General features: G+C 47.4%; 1 long non-coding RNA gene across 1 annotated transcript in view; it reads right to left on the bottom strand.

The window, feature by feature from the left end:
- LOC142775706 (uncharacterized) overlaps window positions 1–16058 on the bottom strand; it is a 49309-nt gene extending 33251 nt beyond the window's left edge. The window contains exons 1-2 of the long non-coding RNA XR_012886939.1: window positions 15977–16058; window positions 15779–15857 (exon numbers count right to left, since the gene is read on the bottom strand). This is a non-coding gene — a long non-coding RNA (uncharacterized LOC142775706). The remainder of the gene's footprint in view (window positions 1–15778; window positions 15858–15976) is intronic.
- Between the last annotated feature and the right edge of the window lie 2418 nt (window positions 16059–18476).

The following is an 18476-nucleotide window of genomic DNA, read 5'->3' as shown; positions in this document are numbered from 1 at the left end:
CTCCTGATGACACTCTCACAGCTGAACTATTATGGCTTCACCACATTTTACATATTACGGCGGCGGTACACGCTTTACAGGTGACACAACAAACACTGAAATTTCGAGCGTCATTCATTTTTATTTCTCCCAAATGATTATTACAAAGTGTCACGTACTCAAACTGCCAGTAAAACCTACTCATAGCTAACTTCAAGCGTTACAGTTTAGGCAGCAGATATACGGCATAAGCTTGATTGTTATATTTACATTATTTGAGGATTATGGAGTCTGTCGATGGTCTTGACCAAAATTTAACATTTAATTTCCCAAGCCACCATTCATCCCAATAATAACCACTTCCACAGTGCGACAACGGTGCACACTTTGACATTTTTAGGCTTAACGGTGACTGTCCCGAGTGGTAAAGGTTATAACTTTGCATAATTTCTGACCGTAAACCTTGCTTATTCGCTTTGAAAACTTGTGCTTCTATTAACCGAAACTAAATCACCTGAGCTGCACAGGTGTCCCTAAAATATTTTGGAGCGCCGAAGCGGTGGCCACTCATCAGCGAAGCCCACCTTCGGAAAAATGCAGCCATGGTTTGCGTGTGCGTTGGTGTCCCTAGCAAGCAAGCAAGCAAGCCTCGCTCCTAAGTGTATCTAGGTAACCTTCGCCTTGCGTTAAAAAAAACATGCCGAAAATAACGTCTCGTGAACATTGCTGGAGCATAATTAAGGTAGCTCGGTAGGTCTGTCATGAATGGTAACTCTTACAGTGTCGATTAAATGCCGTCCTTCGGCTGTTCGAATATCGTCACGTAGCCAAGAATGATGTAGGGCACTTTTGTTAAACAAGGTTTATTAGAGTTAACTTGCGCTCCGCAGTAGACAGAAATTAACAATAATAAAGGGTCAAGAAGTAGGCGAAAAAGAGGTGTGCGCAGACGAGCGTCGACGGGAAAAAGGAAGTGCTGACGTTTTGATGAGTGATTGATATGCGGGGTTTAACGTTCCAAAACCACCATATGATTATGAGAGACGCCGTAGTGGAGGGCTCCGGAAGTTTCGACCACCTGGAGTTCTTTAACGTTCATCCAAATCTAAGCACACGGGCAGTGCTGACGTTTTTTTTTTTTTTTTGCGGGCTTTCATGTTCTGGCGTTATTCCTTTTCACGCCATAAAACTATGGCAATAACACGGCTCTAGTGAAAAAAGGCTGAAACACTGCCCGCATAAAGTCTTATAGCTTATAGTTTTCGTCGTTGATGGAAATAAGGAAGTTCTTATTAATATTATTATTAGCTCGCGCGGTTACAAAAAAAAAAGAGATATGGAAACATGTACTTTGCTTTGAACGTTGATTAACCAAGCGAGCGCTGTCAGACGCTGGTAAATAAACATTAAAAAAAGCACCGCACGAGGTAATATGGTGGCTTATCTATGCAGTTTAACACCGTGCTTGCGTCATGCACATCCTGCGCACGCACCGTCCACGCATATCGCAGCTTGCATCCGGCATAGAAGTAACTGGTAGAGTGCTTCTATGCAGTTTTGTTTTCTCGCCGAGGTGCTGCTACTCTTCAGCTATGGCGAGCCACAGTTTATCAGCACTTGCGGCTCTCATATTTATGTAGGACATTTCTTACTTTATTTAACCCGACACGGTATCTATGATGATAAAATCAGCACATTTTGAAGGCCACTGAAGGGCGAGAACCGCACGTTCCTTCAGGAGATTCCGAACAGCTCCGACGGTGTGCACTAGGCTGTGGTCTTGCTGAAACCAGAAACACTCGTCTTTAAATGGTCCGTCTAGAGTATACGGAAGCAGATGGCTGTCGAGGACTTTCGCAGTAGGCCCCAGATGGGAAAGATCGTGACAACCGTACCAGCGGACCGAGGACATCTTTGATTGCTGCTCCCTAGACGTTTACACTACACCGGCTGCTGTGGTGCTCCTTGAAAATAAATCCGGGCTTGCATTTGCACAGAAAAAAAGTAAAAAGTGTACCACTACGTCAGAAATATCTGAATAAATATTGCCAAACATTCAAAAGAACAGGTTAACAACAGTTTTAACAGTAGTACCCGAGCGAAGACAATTTTTTCGGCAGCTAAGAGGCTTTTCTTCCTCAAAAATTCATGCGGATTTCCTTGTGACTTCGTGCCATATTCGGGTAATTTTCTTCTTTTACTTTCTCAACACTTTCGCCACCTTGCAGGTCTCCGCAGAACTCATTTGCAGTACTTGAGTCTAAAGAACAATCAAAAGACAAACAGCTGTAGCTGTTTGACCCCCAAACGTGGCGCTCTTGGCCCCCCCCTTGAAAAAAATTTGCTCTCATCGGAGAAGATCCATTGCCTATGTGCCCTAGCAAAATCAAGGAGTTAGAGTTTTTGCCGCTCCTTCAGGCGTGGTTTTTAGACGAAAATAAACCCACGACGTCTGGCTTCACGCAGCTTTCTTATTGTTTCGTCACCGACTTCATGATCGAGAGTGGTTTTAATTTGCTGGGCGCTCTGCAAAGGGTCCACAAATGCTGCAGCAACGGTGAGGTGGTCGCACTCTTCCGACGTGCATTGGCCGCGTACTGGTCACGCACCACCTTTCAGCCGGCCATCTTCATTCCTGTAGAATTCTATTCACGGCTTTCCACATTCAGAAGCACAGATACCCATTAACGCGCAAGCCCACGCACGTATGCTCTACGGCATGCATACGCGCGCGCAGAACATTGGAGATCGGATGCACACCTGTGAAACCCTAAAAAAGCACCCAGCTCTGTTCTTCTGTAGCAAGGCAATCCCCACTTATATGCACTGAGAAGCGAGGCAAGCTTGCTAGGGAAACCATGCATGCGTGGGCCCTGGCACTATTTTCTCAATGGCGCGCTTCGTCGACGAGTGGCCACTGCTCCGGCGCTCCAAATTATTTAGGCGATACTTGCACCGACTAATTCTCCAACGCCAAGCATTCAGTTATTTCGGGTGAATTCGCTGTATTGGGGTTTAACATTCATGGTTAATATTTCTTTTTTTAGCAAACATGGTGTTGGCGGTAACAACTTTATTATTAACTCCGGCAAATTCATGGCCTGGACCTAGGCCGCCCCCGAGAAGAACTGGAGACCCTGTCTCCTCGCCGCCTCGCAGGCTTGCTGGATGGCCCACAGTTGATCCTGGAGGTTGGATCTGCGCAGCGCAGCCGTCAACCGCGCTGGAGCCTCATCTGGGGAGACTGCATTTTCTTCTGCTAAAACTGCACACTCCCAGAGAATGTGCCTAAGTGATGGCACGTTTTTTATACGCTATTAGTATTCATATTTGCCTCTAATTTTTATTACGCTTGAAATTCACGATTCTCAAATTTTAAATACAAGAAAAGACTTGAACGAGCAGTACAAGGTGATATCACGCGTGACGGTATCGCACCGATCACCGATGCAGCCCGCTGTATGCTCGCTCGGTTACGAATGATCACGGGCGCGTTGAAGGTAGCTTCATTTTACTTCATGAGGACCCATTGGTGCTTGGACGGTACCTAAAAACAGATGGGGATGACTACGCACGCGAGCTACTTAATGACGAAGCATGTAAAAAAATGGTGTTACTGCAAGTGTGATGAAATTAGGTCCGAGAGAGGAATCCATACACAACACACGGAACACTGTCAAGTCGCAGCTAGTAGTGCTAGTGCATGCTTGGTGTTCTAACAGCAGTATGTTAATGTTATAGTTCCGATAATGACGGTAATTTGTTTAGGAATACACTCATCTCTGTAACCCGCCACTGCGGTGGCTGGTCATGGTGCTGGGCGGTTGACATGAACAGCACGGATTCAATCGTGACCGCGGTGGTGAGTGATGCTTCAGTGGAGGCGGAATTCTAGAGGCCCGTCTACTGTGACGCGCGTTAATTAGCACCAAATAGTCGAAACTATTCGGAGACCTCCACGATCGCCTTCTCTCGGCTTGAATCATTTTAGGGTGTCAAATATCATAATCTAGCTCATTCTGCAAACACACGAGGAAGCATGGCGCAAGCTTCAAGGATGGGTTCGTGAAAGGAGCGGAACGTCTTCAACATGAGTATCGACACCAAACCGCCGCTTAGATAAAGGGTCCACCTCTTACACGGGAGGCACTGCACGGCAGCTCTATCAGTCACACGCAACGCCTTCCCCATACGAGGAATCTTTCGACGACCGCAGCTCGAGCTCACGTAACGGGGATGAGGTTCAGAACCCTCCTGAGGATCCCGTTCGCAGCATGGTTGTGGTATTGTTGTTTGCTCAATGACTGCTTTCTTGTCTCAACTTTTCATTCTGTACCTCTGGAATAACTCTGAGTTACCCTACAAAGATGGGTGGTCTCGATGAGTATGAACAGCTGGTTATCACACTCGCCGCTGCGTAGACTGTCTCAAAATTTAGGGAGTTTTAGAATAACTTACGCAAAGCTTTGCGTTATGGAGTTTGTCGCCACTGCTTACGTACACTATTCTTAAACTGCCTAGTATCAACCTAACCATCTATACCCTTTTTACTTTTTACTTGCCTTTCAATCTTTGTTGTCGAGACGAGCCGCAATATGTCTCCGAGGGCTGTATAACTCGGAATGCACACTGAGCGGAACACATCGACACCCACAGAAAAACACAAACGGCAGTGCCCCAAGATAAAAGCCTCGTCCACACTTATGCCTTTATGAAATTATGCGACACTTGCTGTCACGCCAACTAGTTCAAAAAGAACTTTGATTTATATATGGTATTTAACGTCCCGAAAACCACCATATGATTATGAAAGACGCCGTAGTGGAGGGCTCCGGAAATTTAAGAAGAAATTTCATCTAATACAGCTGAACGTGTGCTTGTAGATTTGGATCATTCGCAGCTTATGGGTTCGCATTCGTAATTTCCAGCACGTTTTAGTGTGTGGGTTGGCTGATTATGAGTCAGTTCGGAAACACCGGTGATCAGCGACTGTCACTGCAATGACTTGTCACAGAACCGGCTCGGTAGCACGCAGCATTTCCTTCGTGTTGTCTTAGGTGCATGTTTGGCCGATGTACATGCGCACGCTGCTGCCTATTCTTTGAAACCTGAAAGTGCGAGCGTCGACCGCCAATTCAATAAGCATGGCGTTCCGGTGCATGGTTCCCGGAACAGCTTGGCAGAAGACAGATGCACAGGTCTGTTCTTCGCGCATATGCACATTTCATCACCATGCTTCGTTATACGGCGCTTATCGACTGGGTGGTCGACGCTCGCGCGTTCAGGTTATTTAAAAAAATCGGCGGCTGTAGTTTGCGTACTGGAAGTCAGCATTTCTACGCAAGCCACGAATGGGATTAGTTGCTTCTGATATTCTCTCAGCTTTTATTCGTATAAAGGACCAGTTAGATAGCACAAGTTACCTAACTGACTTTTCTGGTGCTGAAAAAAGTGACCTGGCCGGCCAATTTCTTCGGACCCAATGCGAGATTTTATAAATACTAGGTGAATATAAACGAAGCTTTATGGTTTTCTTAAATTTAGACGCTGGGACGTCTGTGACGGCTACCTCTGCGAATAAGTTGTGCAGGGGTGCACACATTTTTTTTTTTCGGGAGAGGGCACCCCTTTGTCTGAAATGAGGTCTAGGCAGGCAGATGTGGTAGATTGTCATTTCTAGGTCTGTACGCCATGGCAAAAAGAAAAAAAAACGCCAGGCCTGTTCAGAAAGCGCCGCACTATCATAGCGAAAGCTAGAAGAGTGGCCTTTCAGAGCATTTTCTGAATGGTAACAGCCACAAGCACACTAATTGCTGGATACCCAGTAAACCATAAATAATAATTGTAGTATAGTACGCCAGCGTTTACTCTACTAACCTTCGTCATTCTTCGAAGAAGCGTGGTATCCGTAAATACTTGCTAGGAATTTTGTGCAATTTCTTTATGCAGTGGCCGACAACGATGAAGAAATATTCCTGAAGGGTGTATGCACCACAGTTAATAACTGATCAAAAACAAGTTTTCCAATGATTTGAAGCATTGGACGACCCACTCATTACGCAGTTCGCATTGTGACAGCTGGTTATTTTTTGATGTTCTAAAACCTTTACTACAGCGAAAGCTGTTATTATATCACAACTCGGGTCTCGCGCAGCGCCGTAGTTGTCCGCCGCCACACCCGGTTTCCGTAACCACATCACGCGAAATTAGAAAAAGAAAAGCACCTAGTACCACTGACACAGTGGGGCTATAACCAGGGTCCACTGGGTGCCAGTCCAGTAATTTACCCCTGAGCCACGCCGGTGCTTGGAACTTGTTGGCAAACTTGCCTTACGCAGGCTTGATGTCGTGAAAGCAATCGTGTTAATACGACTTATAAAGCGTTTTAAAACTGCGAAATAAGAAGCAGTCGTCGCACAATGTGAATAGCATAACGAGTGGGTCGTCCAATGCTCCAACCCATTACAAAAGCTTGTTTTTGTTCGGCTATTAACTGTGACGCATACCCACTTCCGGCATAATTCCTCATCGTCGTCAGCCACTCTATGAATAATTGGCACGAAATTCCTCTCAATAGTTTAGCAAGTACCACGCTTCTCAGAAGAATGACGGAAAATGGCATAGTGAATGCCGGCCTGCTACCCTAAAAGTTTTATTATTAATGCCGTAGTGGGCATCAAGCAAGTGCGCTTGCAGCTGTTACCCATTGAGTGTTTAGAAAATTCTCTGAAAGGCCGCTCTATACTAGCTTTCGCTGTGACTGTGCTGCGCCTTCCACGCAGGCCTGGCTTCATATTAACGCGACTCCATTCCCGACATAAGGTCTGCCTAATGTAAGCACCGGCGTGGTTCAGTGGTAGAATACTGGGTTGACACGCAACGGAAACGGGTTCGAATCATATTGATTCGTGTATGGAACTGTCGCTCCGACACAGCTGAATTGGCACCCAAATGAAGAAGACGACAACGTGGTTGTTGTGGGTTGGACTCTTGAGCTTCTCCCGTTGGCCTGCATGACTGTGCGCTCTTTAAGCCGTTAGCAAGACCAGCTCTCGATGAATAAATCTTCCCCGTAACATCTTTTGGTGGAGGTGCGGGGTAAAAGAACAAATCGAACATTCATCAAGGGTGGAAAGATCGGCTAAAGTGATGCCTTGGGGAAAAACTTGGGTTGACGTAGAGAATGTTCAGAACTGGAAGTAGCACCGTGTTGTTAGTAACAACCACTATAGTATGTGGTAGTGCGATGTGGTGCGTAAGGGTCAAATCAATGAGGGGAGCCACCAGATAGTCTCCATCAGGAACGGACGGGAAGGGCGACAGAGGAATGTACATATAGCAGCCTGGGGCGGTAGCCGTAGAGACTCCACGGATCATAGCCGAGTGCGACTTGGAGGAGTGAAATCGGAGCACAAAGGCAATTCGAGCCGTAAGATACCGGTAGAACAATTGATGAGGGCAGAGTGGGCGGTTGAGAAGTCAATTCCAAGGATGACGTCGTGTGGGCAAGCATCGAGGACTGCGAAGAGAATGGAAGTGTGGTGGCCAGCAACACTAACACGGGCAGTGCAGATACCAAGCACCGATGTTCGACTTCCGTTGGCATCTCGAACAGTAGAGAACATAGCTGGTGTGAGAACCTTTTTCAGGCGAAATTGAAGTGTAGAACTCATAACAGATACTTAGGCACCAGTGTCGATTAGAGCAGTAACGGCGTGGACATCAACGAACACCCGAAGTAAATTGCGTCTTGAACTTGTAGCCGGTTGAGGGTTTTCGTTGGATGGATGGATGGATGGATGGATGGATGGATATGGCTGTACCCTTTAGATCGGGTGGTGGCTAACGCCACAGAGCCGTAATACTTAATGAACCCAAAACTATATTTATTTTTTTCCCTTAAAAAGTGAGTTTGAGGATTCGTACTTTGCAGTGAAGAGTTTAATTTTCACTTGTGCCTTGACTTTAGCCACCAATCAGATAACCTCCTTCTAGTTAAGTCGCCCCGCCGCGGTGGTCTAGTGGCTAAGGTACTCGGCTGCTGACCCGCAGGTCGCGGGTTCGATTCCCGGCTGCGGCGGCTGCATTTCCGATGGAGGCGGAAATGTTGTAGGCCCGTGTACTGAGATTTGGGTGCACGTTAAAGAACCCCAGGTGGTCAAAATTTCCGGAGCCCTCCACTACGGCATCTCTCATAATCAAATGGTGGTTTTGGGACGTTAAACCCCACAAATCAATCAATCCTTCTAGTTAAGTCTACTTGCTTAAAGTCTATTTTGCCCTCCCGGTCTCTAAACCCCAGTGCTTTGAAAAAAATCTGCGCCATCATCCTGAACAATAGGGTGAAGCCCTTTACAGAACATTATCATGTGTTCGGCAGTTTCTTCTTCCTCTCCACACGCACTGCATACTGTGTCTACCCCTTCGTATTTGGCCCGATATGTCTTGGTTCGCAGTACTCCCGTCCTTGCCTCAAACAGTAGAGAACTACCCCGAGTATTATCATAGATCCTTTCCTTGGTAATTTCCTGCTTAAAAGTTCAATAGATCTCCAGGGTGGACTTCTCAATCATGCCCATTTTCCACATGTCAGTCTCCGTTTCCTTCACTTTCTTCTTAACCGATAGTTCTTTTTGGTTTGGCCACCTGCTGTTTTCTAAGTATTTACCAGTCAACTTCCTGGTTCGCTTCCTCCATATTGTATCGACATTCTTCATGTACAAGTAGCTGAAAACCTTCTTAGCCCAACGCTCCTCCTTCATTTCTTTCAATCGCTTCTCAAATTTTATCTTGCTGCTAGCTTCCCTGCCCTCAAATGATGTCCATCCCATATCACCTTGTACTCCCTGATTTGGTGTATTCCCGTGATCTCCTAAAGCAAGCCTACCTACTCCACGTTGCTTAATTTCTAATCTTGCTTGAACTTGTGATCTCATGCACAAGACCACATTGCCGAACGTCAGCCCAGGAACCATGACCCCTTTCCATATTCCTCTCACAACATCATACCTATTGTAATTCCACAGTGCCCTATTTTTCATCACTGCTGCATTCCTGTTACCTTTAGTCGTCACGTATATTTCGTGTTCCCTCAGGTACTCGGTCCCATTGCTTATCCATACGCCCAGATATTTGTATTTATCTGTTATCTCTAGCGTGACCTCCTGTATCCTAAGCTCACTACCTTCGTTGTCATTGAAAATCATGACTGCTGATTTTTCCTTACTGAATCTAAAATCTAACCTATCTCCCTCATTACCGCAGATGTCCATCAATCTCTGCAAATCTTCCTTGTTGTTGGTCATTAGCACTATATCATCTGCATACATTAATGCTGGTAGTGCCTGATCAATAAGTTTTCCTTGTTTGACTAAAGAGAGGTTGAAGCCCAGCCCACTTCCCTCTAATTTTGCCTCTAATTCTTGTAGGTACATCATGAATAATAAGGGTGACAGGGGGCACCCCTGCCTAAGCCCCCGTTTTACCTCTGCAGGCTTGGATACCTGTTTTTCCCTCGTTATAACTACCTTGTTACCTTTATAGATACCCTTTAAAAGATTAGTGACTACATGTTCCACGCCTAGTGTGTCCAGTATTCCCCACAATTCCTCTTGAACCACGCTATCGTACGCTCCCTTGATATCCAAGAACGCTAGCCACAGGGGCCTGTGTTCCTTTTCTGCTATTTCGATGCACTGCGTCAGTGAGAACAGATTGTCTTCCAACCTCCTGTGTTTCCGAAACCCATTCTGCAGTTCCCCCAGCACCCCCTCATCTTCTATCCATGCCTGCAGTCTTTCCTTTATAATCTGCATCGCCAGCCTGTAGACCACTGATGTCACTGTTATAGGACGGTAGTTGTTTATGTCAGCTTTGTCCCCCTTTCCTTTATAGATCATGCTCATCCTGCTAAGTTTTCATCCATCGGGAACTTCACCATCGATTATTATTTTGCTCACTGCCTCTCTCAAAGCCTGCTTAGACTTCGGACCTAATGTCTTTATCAGCCTAATTTGAATGCCATCTGGGCCTGTTGATGTACTACTAGGAACCCTTTTCTCAGCCCTGTCCCACTCTCGTTGTGAAAATGGAGCCATTGCACCACTTGATTCGTCCTTGTCTATTGTGGTGCATAAAGTACTTCTTTGTTGAAATTTTTCTGTCACCCTTGTTCTTATATATTCAATAGCTTCGTCCCCTTCTAGCCTGGCACCTTGGGCTGTAGTTATAAAACTCTGCTCTAGGCTTGTCTCATTTCTTAGGGAGTTTAGATGGTTCCAAAATTTCGCAGCTTCCTTTCTATCTTTTTTATGTACTTCTGCCAGCCACTGAGCTCCCTTTCTTCTAATATTTTCATTGATCAGAAGGGATGCATCCCTTCTACAGCTTAGAAAGGTTTCCTATTTTTTTTCAACATCATCTGTCGGTTCACCCCGCTGCTTAGCATGTCTGTGTTCCCTAGAGGCTTCCTGACGTTTTGCTATGGCTCTCTTAACTTCCTCATCCCACCAACTTTTGGGTTTGTGTCTTCTTTTCCGGGGTGACTTGTTGCGCGTCTTAGCAAGCTTTAGCTCAAAGAGTCTAATTAGATTCGTGTATGTCCACACTGTCTTATATCCTCCGTGATTACTTTCTCAATTTGTTTAGTGGCTATTTCAATTTGCCTTTCTGAATAAAAATTTTCCTGTAGTTGCTCATCTTGTCTCCTTCCCACTTTCACTGCTCTTCCAAAACTTAGCTTGATACGTTTGTGATCACTACCCAGAATTCTGGAGCCACCTTCATCTATGTGCATTCCCCTGAGCTTATCATACATCCTATGTAACATCAGTGCATAATCTTTCGTCGACTGCAGCCTTCCTACCTCCCATGTTATTTGCCCTTCACACTTCTCGGTACTGTTGCAAATGATCAAATCAAGATTTTCACACATATCCATGATCATTTTGCCTGTCGGGTCGGTATACCCATCTATATCTTTTATGTGCGCATTCATGTCTCCTAGTATCTATATCTTCTATGTGCGCATTCATATCTCCTTCTATGTGCGCATTCATGTCTCCAAGTCGGCAACGCAGCGCCACCTCCAGGAGCTGCACTCGTCAGTTTCCCGGGGAATGGCCAGAATAAGCCGGTGACGGAGAGCGGTGGCGTTTAGGGGAGCGTGACGGCCGACCCTGAGGTGACGGCGAGTGGCTAGACCAGTTTCTTTGGGTGACGACGTCAGCGTAGGACGGTTCGGAGCGTCGAGATGAACGGCGAGCTGAAGGGTCCTGAATATGGTCATCCGAAAAACCGGGTTGCGAATAGTGTCCACGGTCCTGACGGCGATCGACATTAGGAAAGCTTGGCCGGAAATACCACCTGTTGCGGCAATGGCGGTAGATGTGCCCAACTCGAGAGCAAGAAAAACAGATGGGTCGATCATCGTGCGTGCGCCACTCAGATGGATTCCGGTAGCGTGGTGGAAACCGAAGTCGAAGCTTCCGCTGCGACAAGTGGAGCAGCGTAGTGGTCAGCGTTGTGAACGGGAGTGTTCATGGGCTACGACATAAGTCTGGCGGGCTGGGGAACCTGGACGCCCAGGTTAGCAAACTCCTGACGTACGACGGCTTGAATAAGCGAGACTGTTGCCCAGTTGTCTTGCGCAGTGGGCTGATAGGAAGCGGGTGCTATGGCTTCCAGCTCCTTGCGAACAATCCTTGCGATATTGGCAGGAGGCGCAAGTGAACGGGGCGCTGCAGAATCCTCGCAAGACGAAGTCGCAGCAGTGTTTGGTAGTCTTCGCGATGTGGTGGGTGATTCGCCTGCTTTTAGCTTGTTCAAATCGTCGGCATTCAGGTATGATGGAGTCGACAGTGGTGCAGTTCTTGCACATTAGTATGTTGAAAGCATCATCAGCAAGGCCTTTCAACACGTTGCTGATCTTGTCCGCCTCGGACATGTTTTTGTCAGTCTTCCGACACAGTGCCAGTACGTCTTGGATGTACGTGACGTACGACTCCGTCGATGAATGAACACGCGACGCGAGTTCCTGCCTGGCTGCCATATGACGAGCAACTGACCGACCGAACAAATCGCGAAGCTTTTGCTTGCATGTTTCCCAGCTGGTTAGTTCTTCATGCGTCTCATACCAGGTGCGTGCCGTACCCCGTAGGTAGAATAGAATATTTGCCAGCATAAGCGTTTCGTCCCACCTGTAGTGCTTGCTGACGCGCTCGAATAATGCGAGCCATTCTTCGACGTCCGTGCTGTCCGTCCCGGAAAACGTGCCAGGGTCAAGAAGATGGGGGGGGGGGGGGGGATCACAGGTGATGGAGCCAGCGCGGATGGCGAGGCCCGAGTGCCAGTTTCAGGCATCGCGGCTGAACAAAGCTGGCGTCCACTGCGGAGTTCCAGAGCCGGGTTGTGTGAAGACCGCGCACCTTCCACCAAAAGATATTACGGGGAAGATTTATTCATCGAGAGCTGGTCTTGCTAACGGCTTAAAGAGCGCACAGGTATGTAGGCCAACGGGAGAAGCTCGAGAGTCCAACCCATGGGCACAACCTCGTTGTCGTCTTCGGTGCCCTCGGTAGTTTACAGAGTTTTCTTATATTTCTTGCGATAATGGTTACGACGGACAACTACGGCGCCGCGCGTGACCCGTATTTTGGTCTCGTAACAGCATTCGTCAAAAAAAAAAAATGAGTATAGGCGGGCACGTACCGGTGTGCCACCGTCTGGCTACGCCACTGACCTATGCCCTGCTGCAGTGGGCGAGTAAGGCTGGTGATGATGCAGTCAACACGTACACTTAAAGGTTCAGTTAAAGCAACGGGTTTGCCAGACCCCCGCTAATTCTTCGGAGGGGTCTTCACACGGAAGATATCGAACTCCATCTGTCACAAAAAGGAGTGCCGAAACATCAACGAGATCCAGCACAAAGGTGAGGTAAATTGTATATTTTTTTAGAAATAAACACTGCAAGCAACTAATTTATTGCGATGATTAAAATATATGACTGCTTATGTGTCAATATAGGAAGGCAATTACTCATTTCTCGAAGGGAAAGTAAGCGAGTGCATGAATGGAAAATCATTGTTTTATTTAAGTATATTCAGAAATATCTTAAAGCAATTACGCGTTCTAGCAATGTTCAATAAAACAGTTCAACACAGGAAAGAGAGCACACAAAATGCAGTAAATATATATATATGGGCAATCGGCCCTGTCTTGGAAAGCAGTAACCCATCTTTTCTATATTGTAAACATAAAGTTCATGCCAGCACAGGATTTCAAAGAATATGGCGGTATGGCGAACATCAGAAGGAGCTTATTTAGCTTTAATGTCTCATTTACACTATGTGCTTCTTGTGGGGTACCTTGATGCTGCTTCGCACGCTTGACCTTGATGAACCGCTGGAAAGACTGAGTAAGATGCACCGGGTAAAATTTAAAGATTTCTGAGGGAAAATATATGCGACCATCACATCTGATCCGTTGAAAAAATATTCTTGAAGAAATTCACCACTTACACGAGACCTTCAGAAACGCCCCTCACGAAAGTTAACTGAACTACCAGTTCGAAGCACAAGCACAACATACACGTGGCATTGGACGAGCACACAGACTCCCGCATGCATACAAGCACATGCAGGCACACACGCGCAGCTTAACATTATGAACCAGCACCAACATACCATTCTTAAAGCACAAGTGTGAGCGTAGCCGTTGACAAGCAAGAAAGCAAAAAAAAAAAAGGCCCCGCATCTGCATGGTAATCTGCAAATGTCGTCGAAAGACGATAATCTTGCGTGTGGAGAGCGTGATAAGCGCTACGGTCCATAAAATTACTTATGTATAACTTTTCTAGTGAAAGACGCACACGCAGAATATATGAGTTGTGAGGGTGCCCCAGACATGCGCAATAATTGCTTTTTAATCGGCAATTGCACAAGTACGAACGCTGAACCTTGAGCAACATTGGCGGGCACTGCGGATGGGGTCGGCCGTTTCAAGTAACCGATGCCATTAAGACTAAACAAACAGACAAACGTAGAGACAGACAAAACAAAATTTTTGTGTCGAAGGTCCCCAAGAAAGACTATCGTCTGTAAAAGAACAACCAGACGCTACAGATAAGCCACCTCAACAGCGTACCACTGGCAAAACAGGTGAACAAGTTAACCGAGAACTTATGATCATTATCATTCTGTAAGCAGAACGAATACCGCAGCGGGCTGTACGATCAACTGGCATCACAAAGGCGTCACGCTGACATCCGGGAGTATACTGCTGTTGTGGCAAAAGGGTGTATCTTTGCTGCAGCTGACGATCTGCTGCATTCGACTGCAGGCATCGGTGCCTGCAGTCGACAAAGAGCAATTGGGTATATTTACGACGAACTGTCATAGCATTGTTGTGTCGTATGTAGGAACAACTCCACGCTTGCATGTTTCCGATGTTGAGCAGAATATTATGCGCAGCAGGCCACCGACATCTATACGAGGTAGAACAGCGATATACTATCGGCAACGAAACGACAGGCACTGAACGTCATCTGTTGAGGTCAAGGCGGGGCGCTAGACGATTCGTTCGTACCGAATGGCGAATGCTGCATCAGGACTGAAACGACAAGCAGGAAACTTATAAATACCAGGCAGCGCAAAACTGAAGCATACGTAAAAAAAAGAAAACTGTACACTTAAGCGCAGTTGACTGAGTGCACACACAGCCCGATTCACAGGTTTCTTGACATGCAGGACACCCAGTACCCTCGAAGCAGTGCCGAGCACCCGCCGTAACTCATTTTTTCCAGCGAATTCGTAATCGAGAGTGGAGATAAGAGCCCGCTTTATCACGCCGATTGGGAGGCTCAAAATTGATAAAAATGATGTAGAGTTGGTCAGCCAACGCAGGAGGGCAAAATCTTGATTTTCATTGTTTTGAAACACGTTGCTAGGCCCCCGGGACGTTACACAGTCGCCCAGAGGCACCAACAGTTACACAGGTTGACGCACGCACGATACCCTTCATACTGCGCGTGACTGTACCTACGTGCGGTGAATGAAATGCAGGCTTGGGTACGCAAATTTTTTGTACAAATACCCAGTAGTGGAAAGCTCGCAAGTGCCGAGTGTCCTCCAGGTGGGACATCTCCGGGTGCAGAAACATATAGTGCCAGAGGTCAAGACATGTGTCCACAAACTGAAACTATAAAGGTGCCGCCTGATCAAAAACGAAACAGGAAAGCATGTGCTGAGCATGATTACCACTGGTGTAGACATGGGCTCGTCCTAGATGGGCATCGCCTCCAGCGACGAAGACACGGTGTAGCAAGAAACGAGCGACATATGGAAGAAGATAAAATTGGACACACAGCGGCAACGCGCTGGCCACGCTGCAGACCAAAGGCAACGTCCATTCTTCAGTTCAGACCTGCAAGTGTGAAACTAGCATTCCGGATGCCACTGGTTTACTTTCACGACATTTCGTGCCCGGGCGCGTTTCGGCGCGAAATTACAGTCATGAAGGAATGAAATGCGGAACGGGTTGATATCTTTGGCGCAAGCGGGAGAAGACCTCTGTTAGATGTTGCCTGCCTAATGTTCACTATAACCCTACCAAGTATTAGCTAAGCCTTAACATACCAACTACGTCTTTCCGCTTCCGCCATAGATACGACCCACTGTGGCCACGGCCAAGAATTGAATGCAGTAATTGTGGTCTATTTTGCCGATCATGTTTACAACTAACCAGTTTTACAGCTAACGAAAGCTAATGACCGTGCCACGGAATAGGTGTGTAAGGGGCCCACCTGAAATAGTTGCCGAAGCTAGAAGCTTTTTCGCTGAACCACGGTGCAGTAGAACAAGCGGCTCGTTGTTTAGGCTTGACTTATGGAATTGGAAAAATGTATAATAGAGGTCAACGGCACGCAGACACAAATTAATTGAAACGTACGCAGCAACAGATAATTTTGGTTGCGTCATAGGCACAGCGTAGAGGAACTTACTTGAGAAGGGCTTGAAACAACTGTGATAGATATATACGGTACGGCACGTACGCTCGATCGACACGCGTGCAATAGGTATAGCCTCCACTGGCAATGGGACGGGTTGTCAGCAGCGGTTCTTTTATGCATTACAGGCAGCTGCTCGCGCATGCGTTCCTGCGTCTGTATGCGTTTTTCTTCGTGCGCCATTACCGTGATGCACGTCTGGTTCGCCAAGATCAACAACGCTTATTTCCGTACACACTTTCATTAGAACTGATATAAGAGAGTATCTGCTTTTAATATACAAGACGCCTTTCTTTGTTCTTGTGTCTGCATTAAAACTGAACATTCACCGAATTTTAGTGTGTTCACCATTGCAACAATGCAGTGAACAGTTAGACGGTCACAGGCGCGTGCGCAGATGGTGGAGGGGAGGAGCGTTCAGAACTAAATGTAGCTTGTAGATGAGAAGATTAGGCACTGCGCCGTGCTCCTGACCGGGTTGCAGAAATTAGGTGCCTTTTCTCATCTTCTAACCACTACCACCACCACTTCGAGCGAAGTTTTGACTTTACGACCGTACGAGTGATATTTAGCAAATAGGGCCGAACACGCAAGGTTTATCCTGAATCGCTTATATTTCTGTTCCCCCAGGATTTGTGCGCAACCAAACGGAAAATATGAAAAGGTGTCCGCTCCAAAGGGACGCTTGGGCGATAAGTATATGCCAACTCGCATCTCTCGCAAAGTGCTGTAAGTCACTTATAATTTAAAAGAAACGATCAAGAGGCAGACCCATGCTTTTCAAGTCAAGGGGATCCGTACTAATGTACCAACTAGTTATACGTTAATTTGCTCGTTTCTGTGACGCGAGTCATGGCGAAGGAGAGCTTGCAGCATCGGCGGCTTTCGGGAACTGCTCTCAATCGCTAATGGTACCAGTAATCAGTGATAAACGCTTTTTTGTGGGTGTAGCTTTAGTAGTTAATTTGATGATATCTGTAGATGTGTCACTGTCGGACGAAGACAGCTGCTGCTAATCGCATAACGAGCGCGAGGACGGAACAACGGAAAATGCCCATCAAGTGTTGGCTGTGTCACTGCAGGTGGTACTCAGCCCTGAACAACCCTGCGCTCCCGCACCATACACGCACGGCATGCCAGGAAGGCACGGCTTAAGGGTTTTCTGTGCCGCCATATTTGTAGGGCCGTGTCCCTGTGTGTGCGGCTGCGTGATATTGTCACGGTTATTAGCCGTAAGCACAAAAGGAGGAAGAAGCCAGCATCACGTGTGGTGGTCTCTGGCGTTTTCGAGGAAGACGACGTTGCGCGTCTGCTCTTGCGCTTTGTTTTTGTGTGCCAATAGAGCCTTGCTGTTAACGTCCAAAGGAAGCCTCGTGTCCTGTTCTTTGCGCGTTGCGACACTGGTGGAGGTGCTGGACTTCTACGACTGATGCTCGGGACTCCTCCGCGGCCCGGCACTTCAAGTCCGACACCGCAACCCGTTCCTTCAGTGGATACCCCTGTCCACCGCTACAGTCGTCGACAGCGAGGCCTTAGTCCTGAGGCGATTCCCCTGGAACTTTCCCAGCATAGCACTACGCCTGGAGAAATGGCAACTGCAGGTGCTTCCCAGCTGACTTTTGAGCAGCCTCAGATTCCGGAAACATTCCATGGTGAGGCGTATGAAGACGTTGAGGACTGGTTAGCCCAGTATGAGCGAGTCACTAAGGCAAACCGCTGGACCACCGAGCTAAAGCTTTCACGCACTTACTTTGCTTTAGCAGACAGCGCTCGTGCGTGGTATGAGAACCACGAAGCAACGCTGTCTTCATGGGATGAATTTCGCCGCCAGATTCTCAGCACCTTCGCAAACAACGACCGCCGTGACTTTGCTCAGCAACTCATCGAGTCTTGGGTCCAGAAACTGAATGAAAGTGTCGCCATGTTTGCGGAGGACATGACGCGCCTATTTGGACGGGCTGACCCTGATATGCCTGAAGCCAAGAAACTCCGCCATCTGATGCGAGGCGTCAAAGAACAGCTGTTTGCCGGCCTTCTCCGCAATCCACCGACGACCGTTCTAGAATTCATCAAAGAGGCTACAGCTATCGAGCGCGCACTGCAGCAACGGTGTCGCTATTACGACCGACCAAACGGTGCCTCAATCAGCGTCTCTGCTCTGACGGCCGGCAGTGACGGTTCTGTTCGTGAGCTTATTCGCGAGATTGTTCGTGAGGAGATCCGCAACTTCCTTGTGACTCCGCAAGAACGGGCGATGGCTTCAGTTGGAGAAGTTGTGCGGCAGGAAATCAGGCAAGCATTTTCCCAGCCCGAATCACTACCAGCCCAGCGATCGGCAGCCACCCGTCGTCCGTCGCCAGTGCCGCACAACTCGTCTGCACTGGCTCATTCTTACAACATGCCGGCGCCACCAGTCTACAACCCACCGCCGCCGCCACCACCACCAACGACGACGACTCCGCAATATAAAGCACCTACTGAAACTCCGTTCTAC

The sequence above is a fragment of the Rhipicephalus microplus genome, chromosome X, assembly GCF_043290135.1.
Source record: "Rhipicephalus microplus isolate Deutch F79 chromosome X, USDA_Rmic, whole genome shotgun sequence".
NCBI classification, from domain to species: domain Eukaryota; kingdom Metazoa; phylum Arthropoda; class Arachnida; order Ixodida; family Ixodidae; genus Rhipicephalus; species Rhipicephalus microplus.
Note: the sequence above shows the minus strand (reverse complement) of the source record. Positions and strands in the feature narration are given on the sequence as shown.